The following is a 12,588-nucleotide window of genomic DNA, read 5'->3' on the forward strand; positions in this document are numbered from 1 at the left end:
CAAGAATGTGCATAGCTTTAAAACATTAATTTAGTTGGATTATTTTTTTATTGACTATTTTTTAAAAAGCTTATTCTTACTAAATCAATTCATAAGCATGAAAATAATTATATAAAGACATGAATTAGAACAATTTGAAAATCCTAGTGTCATCTTTTAAATTTCTAATGCCATAAAAGTCATTTTTTACTTCGGGTTTTTTTTTTAAAAATCAATTGCATTTTTTTAATTAGCAATGAATCTTACTGGCTTAATAAATATATTATTAAATTGAGTCACGGTGGCTCCGAGGATGGAACGTTCGCCACCCGAAGAGTTGATCCCAGGTTCGAATCCCAGCTGCGGCTGATTGATACGAATTCGATAAGGCTCGCATTGACCACAGTGCTGACGTAAAATTTCTTCGGTGATTTATGGATCATGGTTCAAAATCTCCTTGCGGTTGGGTTAACTGCTGAAGGGTTTTGTGGTATTTTTCTTTTTATGAAAACCAAATGCAGGTTAGTTCCACCAAAAAGTCCTTCACAAAGTTTAGTTTGTCCCAATGCTTGATTCAGGAGCTCCTTTGTCTTCTGGACTAGGAACAAAATTACAAGGTTACGAATTTAAAATTAGTCGTAAACTCAATATTGACCTCGCTGTTCAACGCTGGTTACAATAATATTGTCTAAGTTACATAAATAAAAATTCATTACAAGAAAGTTGGATTTTTTTTATCATAACTAACCTCTATGTCTAAATACCAATAAAGATACTTATTTAAAGCATCAAAATAGCTGCACGTCTGTACAGATTTTTGATTTTAATTTCCAGTGATAAAAAAAGAAATATCATTGAACACTGATATAATTAATGTATCATAAAAGTGAAATTAAAATAACATAAACTAAATTAAAATTAAATTATTAAAATTAAATTATTAAAATTAAATTATTAAAATTAAATTATTAAAATTAAATAATTAAAATTAAATTATTAAAATTAAATTATTGAAATTAAATAATTAAAATTAAATAATTAAAATTAAATTATTAAAATTAAATTATTAAAATTAAATAATTAAAATTAAATAATTAAAATTAAATTATTAAAATTAAATTATTAAAATTAAATTATTAAAATTAAATTATTAAAATTAAAATTAAATAATGAAAATTAAATTATTAAAATTAAATTATTAAAATTAAATAATTAAAATTAAATTATTAAAATTAAATTATTAAAATTAAAATTCAATAATTAAAATTAAATTATTAAAATTATAATTCAATATGTAAAATTAAATTATTAAAATTAAAATTCAATAATTAAAATTTAATTATTAAAATTAAATTATTAAAATTAAAATTCAATAATTAAAATTGAATAAGTTAAAATAACATAACATATAATTGAAACATTTGCTTTATTGAATATAATACGAGCACACAAACAAAAAATTCCACATATGAAATACATGACTGAAGAAATATCTATATCAAGTATAACCTTTAACACTTCATATAGAGAGAGTCATATTCATTTTCAGACACGCCCTTTTACGAGGAGCAATTACCTACTGCTCGCAGGTAACCTTTACCCTTGATTTGTCTTTATTTGCCCTTTGCTTTGTTTGCTCTTTTTAATCTTAACAAAAGCAAGATAAAATTGAAAAATGATGAAGCTCTTGAGCTACTCTTTTGACACAAATTTTACAATTACAATTCAGGAGAGAGATGAAATCACTTATGTTAATTTACTCGACGCCTGCTTAATACAAATAAACAGTTGCTAAGAGAAATATTTTTTTTACCCTACATGTTGCCCGGCAGGTGGCACGTGTGTGTTAAATCTCCAATAACGTAAGAAAAGCATTGAATTCATTTTCATGCTGGTTTTTATAAATTGCTCGAATTTATTAAACTATGGACAGTGAGTGGTGTTTCAAAAAACAGGAGTGTATCTTGCTCACAAAGCTTGTAACTTAAGTATGAAACTACCTTTAATTTATGCATTTAACATCGACTTCTTATTTTTTGCACATTCTGAAATTTTGCAGGGTGTAAAATAAAGATTTAAAATACTTTTAAGTAATGTGAATTTTTCTTGCTGTTTTAATAAGCAATTTAAAATTAATGTGCGTGTTAAAGGAAACCATATTTTCAACATCGTTTGTTAGATATCACGCACTAAACATCGTGCAATCTCTCAAGAACTGAAAAAAATAACACTGACAAAGAATAATGAGGCGGAATTTGTAAGTGCATTAGGTAAAAACCTTTGAGCGATTTTAGAAACCTGTAATTAAATTTAGATTAATTAAATATCCATTATTTAAATGCTTCCGTTACTTCCATGAAATTATTTAATTAAGAATCCTTGTGAAGAAATAAAAGTAAAATTAAAAAATGTATTTTCTAATAACAATATCTTAAATGGGGAATGAAAATAATAATACAATTTATGAAAAAATGCATCAGTATTTCGCATGAAATAAAAAAAAGTAGTAGATAAATATGTTTCGCTGATAATCACTCCCGAGATTTATTTTCGCCGTTTTTCCTTTTTATTTCACCGAAAATCATACTTCAGCATTCTAAAATCAAATTATTAAATAGACTTGATGGCTCTCCAGACCTGTTACTTCAACTTTCTGACATAAAACCCAACTTTAAGACTGATAAAACGATTAAAAATAATTCATATTTTATACATTCATTAAATATTTTCAAAATAATTCTTTGATTAATCTATTCACAATTGCTAATGAAGCTTATTTACTAAGTCTTGGGTTCCGTCAAAAGAAGATTAATCATTTAAAGTTACATGGACCAAAATAATTGGGAACCGTGAAACCAGTGGTCCATGAAAGAATTGCTTACGTCCGCGTAAGAAGCGTTTACGAATGAGGAATTTTAGCAAAAAGTCACACTGATTAAACATTATTCTTTTTATTGTTATATTATTAAGACGGGATAGCCTGGTTGAGAGGGAGTTGGTTCCATGTCCAAGAGGACGTGAGTTCGATCTCCGCCTGCCGAAGACTTCCAATGCAGTAAATGGCGACTGATGCACTTTAAATTTGTCGGCTCACTAAGTCTTCCATGTTCCCATAACAAATTATATCTCTGGGGTACTGAGAGAATGATCGTTCTCTGATTTAGGTCAAAATTGCGATTTGTGGATGAATAAATGGATATATGAGTGGGTTCGCCCTATAAACGGGCTGTGACGAATGTTTGGCTGGGGTCTTATTCTTAGCCATAGATGGCGCCACAAAACACAAGAAGCGCACCATGTGCCTTAAATTTTTCTTGATTTCACCAAGCAGGCTTGGTAAGTGACATTAAAAACAACAACAACATTATAATTATTCAGTAAACTTTAATTAAACTATTATCAATATATGACTTTTTTTATCTCATCATAGGCCGTTAATTAAAAATTCCATTCAAGATATATAGTGTTTATTTTAGAATTTGCCACTTAGAATAATCTTTGAATTAGTACTAAAAATAACTTAATTTTGATTTAGACGAAAATTAAAAAAAAAAAAAAAACTATTTTAATTAGTTGAGAATAAATATGAGTTGGTTTGCCTTGCTATGTAACTATTTTCTGCTTGTCAATGCTTGAGAAACAAAACATTGACAATTACTGTCTGTTAGCTTTTCATGCGAGGTAAAAGGTGTTGGTTTTAATAGATAATGCTTTCACTTGTCAGGAAATTTAAATACAATGTATTCAGTTATTCGAAACTAATTTTATTGTCAGATTCTAAGGTTTCAAAAATTATTAGGCAATAATTGTTTTTAAATTTTATTATTTAATTTTATTTCAATCATTTGTAGAAAAGTCCCTTTTAATTAATTTATTTTGTGGTATTGCTTTTATGATGTTTTGTTACTTTTATCTTTGCTGCACTGCTATAATTACTTTAAAGTTTTAGTTTCTCTTTCATAAGTTTTCACCTGCCCTTTTCTGCCCTTAAATAATTCAGCCAAAAATAAAAATAAAAGAAATTGCAAGTATAGCCCTACTTATTTTGTGATGGTGGTAACAGCCAATAAGAGTTGAGTAGGCTTTGGGGGCTTGGTTAGAGGAGGTGAGAGAAAAGGCAGGGGCACACATGGTTTTAGAGAGCTGAGGTCAAGATACAAAAAGATGAGGATCCTCAACAGCTAAGTTATATTATAAAATTTTCTATCACCCCCATAATTATTTTTTTATATTTTTTATTAATTAGCAGTGCAGCTTCATATTGTATAATTTCATGTTAAATTTTTAGGTATTATTAATTGGAGTGAATGCTTTCCTGGAACAAAATTTGTAACTTTATTTGTACTCCCTTATTTGTATTCCCTTAACAAAATTTGTAACAATAATTTTAACACCTTGCAAATAGTGATCATTCTAATGATCTTGTTCTCTTACTTAAGAGAATATTATTTTTAATTGTTATTTCATTTTTATTCTTATCTTAAATGTGTGTGGTGATGAACTGAACATCACCACAATTTTAACTATACAACTATAAATGAGCAGAACATTTAGTCCAATTCCAAAAACTTTTCGCACTGCTTTAACTTCGTGATGTTCGGTAAAAAAATTTTGAAGTACTTTTAAAGTAACCCCGAAAAATTTGCACAGTTTTTAAATATAGTTAAGCTATTATTTATTGCAGAACAAATCAGTACATTTTTTCAACAGATTAATACTCATGACAAGTTAGACATTTTCACATTTCTCCTTATAAAATATTTAAAGAAAATATGGAAATTGAAAATGAATAAATGGCTAATAAATATTTAAAGAAATCCTTTTATCCAGAATTAGCGAAGTAGAAAGTTTTTCTAAATTCATTACTTATTTTTTGAAGAATATTATGAGTCGCTCAGAAGCCAATGCGGTTAAGTCCAAAACACAAAAATTGAGAAAATTAATGTTTTTTGATACATTAATTTTTAAAATTCTTGGTTTATTAATTTAATTAGAAAAGTGTATAAAGTCTTATTTCGAGGTGTAAACTCTGCAAAAAAGCAAGATATGTACAGGATGTGTAAATAAAAACGTAAGTATTTATTGAAATAATGACAGCATCTTAAAAATTTTAGGACTTATACCTTTTGGCAGCTGAAAAAGATAAGAAATGTATGTAAAAATAATAAAATAACATTTATTGTCATAAGTTTTATGTTTATTCATCATAACAACTAATAGAAAATGACTAATAGAAAATAAACTGTTGGATTACTTCAGAAATTGCTTTTTACTTCAAAACTAGAGTGGCATTTTTCTTTGTTTTAGGAAATGAAAATAAAATAAATAAAATTTAAAAAAAATAAAAACTTAAAATACCACATTTTAAAAAAATACTACAAAAAATACCATACCCCTTTTTTTGGTGAAAAAATACTACCGTAGTATTAAAAATACTACGTCTGGCAACCCTGGTTGCTTTGAATTTCTTGTTTTTCACTGTTACCAACAAATATCGAAAGAAGAAGAAGAATTTAATTTTTATTTCAAAGTTTATGTAAAAAAATATTGATAAAAGGTGGACTTCTTCACAATGGCTTCTGAAATTATTATACAATATATTCAGAAGCTATTAAAAAAAGGGCTGTCTAACCTAGAAAAAGTAACCAACGAGTAAATCCTTTAATAACTAAGAAGATTATTATTTATTTCATCAAAATTTCCAAAAATCAGAAAATATTAAAAAATCAGAAAATATTAAAAAATGGACTTCACCGCATTGGCTTCTGAACGGCTCATTTATCAATGTGTCTGTTCACTTTGTTTTTATTCTCGTTGATGTTATGTGCTTGTAATTTCTTGTACTGAGGTAATAAAAAATACAACGTTCATAGAATACAAAACTTTATTCGTAATATTTCAATCATTTCCAGGCTGCTAGTGTCAATTGATTATCCCGTATTGTTCACGTTTTCTCAGATAATTTCCAATTTTAGACTTTTATAAAATTTAGGAAGCTTTGTGTGCTTGCATAGCACACTTTTTCATTTATAATGGTAAGCGAAATTTTATCTATAACACTCTTAAATTATTATACTATTCGTTATTTTCTTATGTTAAAAACTTTTAATATTCTTAATTACGCAATACTTTAATTTTGCACTTGATTCGTTGAAGTACACTGACTCTGTCTGATGTATTTTTGTATTTAGCCTCTATTCTTACGTTTTATCTATTTTAGTGTCTTGTATTTTTTTATTTCTAAATGATTATATTTTACCACTAATCATGGCGTCATTTGACGAGTAAATATGGCAAACCAGTAAATATGGCTTCGTATACACTGTAAAAAATTCCGGATCGAATTACAGTAAAAAGTACCAAAACACTTAAGGTGCGGGTGCTTTTTTATCGTAAAAATCCGTGGTTATCAAAACATCTTACGGAACGAAAAATCTGATATACCATACATTTTACTGTAATAATCCCCGTAAAATAACTGAATTACTCTAATTAAATAAATATTTATGTAAAATTCACGGTATAATATTTTATGGTAAAAATGGATTTTACGGATAATACATCCAAATTGCAGATTTTTCATACTAATTTGATCCGCTGTGTGCATAAGAACTACAACATATTGTTATATTTCATAAAATATAGTCTTGATGAAAAAAAAAAAAAAACTGGAATATTTAATGCAAAAAAGTCAAACAACTTCCTCTTCTCCGAAATGACATAGGGGCACTTTTGAAATTTAAAATTATGTTCGGTTTTGGGAAAATATTCTTAAGCTCCTAATTCTGGACAAAATTTTTTCGACATGTGAACTAGTAAGTATGATAGTAAATATATATGAGAATAATCAGAACTCCCAGGCTATGCCAACCCTCACTTTTTTTTGGTAAATTAATTTTGAGTTAAAATATGATAATAATTTAGTGTGAGTGACGTACATTCTGATCCAAAAATAACGAATGGCAAAATCGGCGAAAATCAATATTTACCCAAAAACTTGACATTTAAATTTCCGCTAACTTTTTCTCTAAAAAGATTGTAATTTAACTAAAAGTTTCGAATCCTAATAATCTTTCCACTTGAAGCTTCTTTACTTAACCTATAAAAATTCTTGTAACTGTAAACTCATAATTGGGTATAATATAAAAGAAACACAACTACTTCCACTTAGTAGGAATAACATTTACCATGACGCAATGCTAAATTCTATGCCACTATCTACATAAATCAATTATTAATCAAAAATCGAATATCAATTACTTTTCTTTATAATGCAATAAAATCTGGCTAGCAGCTATTTAAACGATCAAACACTTCGTTTGTTTATTTGTGGCTTGAAGTTTGGCTCGCAGAAAATGCCGTTCATGGGTTAAATTTAGTAAGAATAACACAACCTGTGACGTAGGCTATAGTATACCCAATTATAAAATAGTTCGCCAGATTACTAATAGTAAAACTTGTTCTTTATAGTGTCTGCATCCTTTATTTAACGTTATTTACGTGCAATATTTATTTATTTATTATCCTTTCTAAGCTGTAGTTCTCTGCTATTATTAAGTTTTTTTCATTTTCTTATTTGGATAATTATTTTAAATAATTTTTTATTTATTAAAATGTAAGCTTTTGATATTTTTTTTATTGTACAACATCTTATGATATAAATGATAAACGTTTTTGAAACAGTATCTTTATTACTTACAGTTTTATAATTAAAAAGTAAAAGAGTATAATATTAAATTTTATAATAAGTTTCATGTAAAACTCTCACCAGATAATTTATACAGCAAAATTAATAATTAAAAATTTGTTAAATATTCTGAGGAAATAATATTTTACACTAATACTAAATATTCTCTTTCAAAAACATTTAACGAGTTTTAATTATAGCCAAAAATTAAATAGAAATTAAAACTCAAAATTGTAATAATGAGTTGCGATGATAACCATCAAACAAACTGATTTGGTAAAAACTTTTAAGGCAGTAGAATCGTTAATTAAATTTGTGACACCAAATTTGTGCTTACACAACTTACTTCAACACAATTATTAATTTTGTTGTATAAATATGCTTATCATAAGGAAACAATGTTTGCGTGACAGTTTTGAGGGTTGGTGACCAAAAAGAGCTAGAGCCAAAGCTGCCTATTGATAATACAGTGGAACCCCGATTTTACGTTGTCCGTTTCGTACGTTATCCCGCTTCTTACGTCATTTTCTGCTGATCCGTGAAAATTGCCTATACCGATAATGTTAAAAAATCTCGGATTTTGCGTTACACCTTTTATGAAAATCCCGCTTGATGCGTTTTTCTACAAACAGATCAAAAAATTTTTTTTATTCGATTTAAAATGGTTTTACTCATTTTTCCGTGCTAGCATACCAAATGAGATTTTCAGTCGGTTTTGTTTGAGTTTGAAAGCTATAGCATTTTTTCCCATTTTCGAAACCCTAGTCTTCGTGTTCTTTCCTCGAAAGAAGATGTCGAAACGAAAATGCTTTTCTCTGGTCGAAAAGGCAGAAATGGTTGAAAAAGCTAAAGAATTTCATGGCACTAAAGTTGATCTTGCTAAATCTTTGGGTATTGCTTATTCAACTTTGCAAATGATTTTAAAGCAAGAAGCTTCAGTAGAACTAAACGCTGAAAAACTCGGAAAATTGCCAAGAAGAGAAAAACCTTAAAAACATCTCCATATGATGAGTTAGAAATTTTTTTAATGAACTGGATTAAGGAAGACAGAGCAGCAAAGATTCCTATAAATGGATCCATCCTGAGAGAAAAGGTGCTTGAAATTGCTGAAGGGCTTAAACTCCAAGGCTTCAGTGCATCAAATGGCTGGATCGATCGATTAAAAAAAAATGAACAATTTATGCTTCAAATCTATCGGTTGCGAATCAGATAGTGTGGATATGACAACTGTGCAACAGTGGAAAGAAGAAACTCTGCCAAATTTATTAAAGGGCTATAATCCAAGTGACATATTTAATGACGAAACGGGATTGTTTTTCAACCTATTGCCAAAGAAGGCATTGACAATTAAATGTGAAAATTGCCATGGAAGAACGCTTTCAAAAATGCGCTTGACTGTTTTGCTCTGTGCAAATGCCGATGGAAGCCAAAAGTTAGCGTCTCTTTTGTTCGGTAGAGCAGAGAAACCACGGTGTTTCAAAAATATCAAAAGTTTTCCTACCAATTACGATTCAAACAAAAAAGCATGGATGACGCAAGCATTATTTAAATATTTACTTCGAAAACTGGATAAGAAAATGAGTTTTCAAAAGCGCAGCATAATTTTATTCCTAGACCAATGCACTGCTCATTTAAACCTTAAATTGAAAAACGTTCGAATAGAGTTTTTTTCAGCTAACTGTACGAGCAAACTTCAACCACTGGATTTAGGAACTATACGATCATTTAAAGAGAGTTACCGGAAGCAACTGGTTAGAAAATCTCTTAATGTTTCTTGATTCTGGTGACTTTCAGGATGCTTCTAAAGCAAAAACTTAGGTTCTTGAGGCTCTTTGTCTGATATCTTCAGCTTGGGACAGTGTCGACCGAAAGTGCATTATCAATGAATTCAATAAAGCAGGATTTTCAATATCGGAGGAGGAGAGCGCTGTTGTTTTGGAAGAAGAAGAAAGTTGCGTGTCTGAAGTTGAGGATCTTCTGGAAGTCGATGATGCATGCATCGACTGTGACACAGACATCATTACTTCAGAAATCCCTTCCATAAGTGATTTAATACCTGATTCCGACGATAGAGCTGATGACGATGAAGTTGAAATAACAGAAGACGTGCCAGCAGCTGATCAAGCAATACAAAGCATAAAAACTCTAAAACAAGTTTTACTTGCAAATGTAAATCAAGAAGCAAATTTGCAAAAAATTGTTAGTATTGAACGAGCTGTATACAAAATTGTAGCTAAAAATGAAAAGCAAGTAAAGATTACTCATTTTTTCCATTAATTTAACTGGTAGGTGTCAATTTTTAAAAATATGCATAGATTTTTCTTTACCCCGATTTTACGTTATTCCGCTTCGAGCGTTTTTTATCGCTAGTCCGACAGAAAACGTAAAATCGGGGTTTCACTGTATTTATATTATGACACTGCGTTGAAAAAACTTGATACCATATGAAGAGATCAAGTTGTTCATAATAAGAAAATTAAAATTGAGTGTAAGATTGGAAATAAAAAATGGTTACCAAATAAATCTGTAAATATTTAAACAATTTAATTGGATTCAAATCTTTTGAAAAAATTACAATATTAGAGAAACAACAGCTTATAGCTGAGGTCATAATTAACTAATGATGAATAAAAAAATATTAATGAAATTAAAAAATATCAGAATCAAATGCGTGCAGCTTAGAGTTATAGCCTATGTAGAAAAATACAGTAATTTATCAATACTTTTATTTAATTTTGTTGTAATTTTCTTTTAGTTTTTTTTATCTGATGCAAAAAAAGAAAATGTATTTATCCATCAAAAATGATAATGAGAATGTTCATAAAAATAGCATTGTTTAATAAATTTTAATGCAAATTTAATTTTTCTTAACATCATTGTCTTATCATGCCTCGATTTAAAAACAGATTATGTTATTAACCATTGAACTAGTAGTTTTTTCACATTTATGCATGAAGAAAAGCTGAAACATTGCTTCTTTTATCGATTAGAAATTCCTTTATACCGAAAGAAAAAAAAATGAAATTTATCATTCATTCAAATTGACAAAAGCAAATTCATTAAAAATACTTTGATTCAAATACTACTTTAATTCGAATATATAATCTAATGGTGCGAATTTTTACCAATTAGGTATCTAATTTATTAAAACTGAAATGCATGGAGTATTTATCTGTTACGGTCATGAATTAACGACATTTTTTTCCACCATTGCAATTTACACACCAAGCATATAACAATGTAACGTACTAACTGATAATACAAGAATTGTGCACGACTATGTATTATAAGTCTTTGAGAGTCAATATCCGTGCAACACACAATAGCTTTATCTATTCAGATTTGCATGAGTTTAGATAGTCTATTTCATTGCTATTTATTTAAAAGGCTGAAACATCAAAATCAGTTGATGGATTTCAAAAAAAGAGTCCTACCAGCTAAATAGATAATTAGTCGATTATTCAAAAAAGGGTTGAAAACTCACGATTTTAGTTCAAAGAGTTCAACGTTTTTCACTGCACTGTATCAGTTTTTACAATATCCTTAATGCGTGAATTTAAATTCACTTCCTTCGTCTTTAATACTTCCGTCAAAATATGATGTATGACTTACATGTTTGATGCTTTTCTAAATACTTTCAATAAAAAAATTAGCTACTGAAAACGTTTTTATTAAAAAACGCAATATACAAAGAAACGCTTCACCTAAGGCAAGAATTTAAACCGGAGTTTTAATTAAACTTGTATTTATTTTAAATTAAAAAAATAATGGAATTGTTTATAAAAAATTAAGAATCATTTTTAAAAATATCATAGGTCTTCGTTATTTTGGATCTTACTCAAAACCAACAGTCGGAAACAGAATTTTCAATTTTTTTTCTGTTATTTAATCAAATTATTTAAGATGTCTTTTTATTTTACATCTTTCAAAAGGAAATTTTTGGGGGTAATTTTTTACAGGAAGCAATGGCAAAACTTTTAAGAGGAATCAGTAGAGCATATATCAATAATGCTAAAACTGACTTTTCTGATATCTAAGAAATTATTTAATTCGATGTCTAAAGAGTTTCTAAGAAATTACCAATAATATCAGTATGAAATTTTTTAGAGATATTTTAGATTATATCGATGTATGATGTGATAATGGTTTAGTGTTAACCATGAAAGCCATGAAAGCCTTGAAAGATTGAGTCATGAAAGATTTTTGACAAAACTTTTTAAAAAATTAAAAGTTCTCAGTTCATAATTTTTTAAAACAATTTCTGCATGTAAATATTTCTGATATGTAAAATATACCTGATATGTAAGTATTTCTGATATGTAAATATTCTGTGAAAAAAAATTGAAGCAATATCTTGTTTAGATGCTGATAAAAGGTGCATCAAAAAAGGTCAGATTTAGCATTATTGGTATATGCCTAACCAACTCCCCTTAAGTAATAAATTTGGTTAAAGCTTTAATTATTGCAAAGTTCTTTGACCTTGACTTACAAAATGAGCTTTGGTATAAGTGTCTTTATTACTTAAATGATTTTGTGACAACAACGTATTATTTAATTTGAAATATAACTTCATTGAGAGCGAAACCATTTTTCATAGATGAAAGTTTTTCGGAGAATGCAATTTATTTCTTCCTGGGAAAAACACTTCAAACACATATTGTGACAAATAATAATTATCTAAAAAGCCTACAACTAATATTTCCCATTCTTTTACCTAAATTTCATAAACGTATTACAGGTATATTTTCCATTATTCTCATTCATTAATTAGTCCTAGCTCAATTTTTGCTGTGAATTTTGCTTGTGTGCGGTATTTAATATTTCTTAGATTTTAACTTTCACATGCGATTCTTGTTAATGAGAATAAAATATTTCAAGAAGCTCTGATTTTTAAATAGTTTTCTTCTTAGTCAAATTTGTTT

The 12,588-nt window shown here is 28.1% G+C and overlaps 1 protein-coding gene and 1 long non-coding RNA gene across 2 annotated transcripts in view; one reads left to right on the forward strand and one right to left on the reverse strand.

Moving 5' to 3' along the window:
• LOC139425706 (uncharacterized) overlaps nt 1-12,588 on the forward strand; it is a 148,800-nt gene that overhangs the window by 80,541 nt on the left and 55,671 nt on the right. The window lies entirely within an intron of this gene.
• The window catches only part of LOC107441955 (cytochrome P450 4c3), an 89,267-nt gene that overhangs the window by 38,780 nt on the left and 37,899 nt on the right, over nt 1-12,588 (reverse strand). The gene's annotated exons all lie outside the window — the stretch shown is intronic.

This window comes from Parasteatoda tepidariorum, chromosome 8, assembly GCF_982258835.1.
Source record: "Parasteatoda tepidariorum strain Cologne lab strain chromosome 8, Ptep-v5.0, whole genome shotgun sequence".
NCBI classification, from domain to species: Eukaryota; Metazoa; Arthropoda; class Arachnida; order Araneae; family Theridiidae; genus Parasteatoda; species Parasteatoda tepidariorum.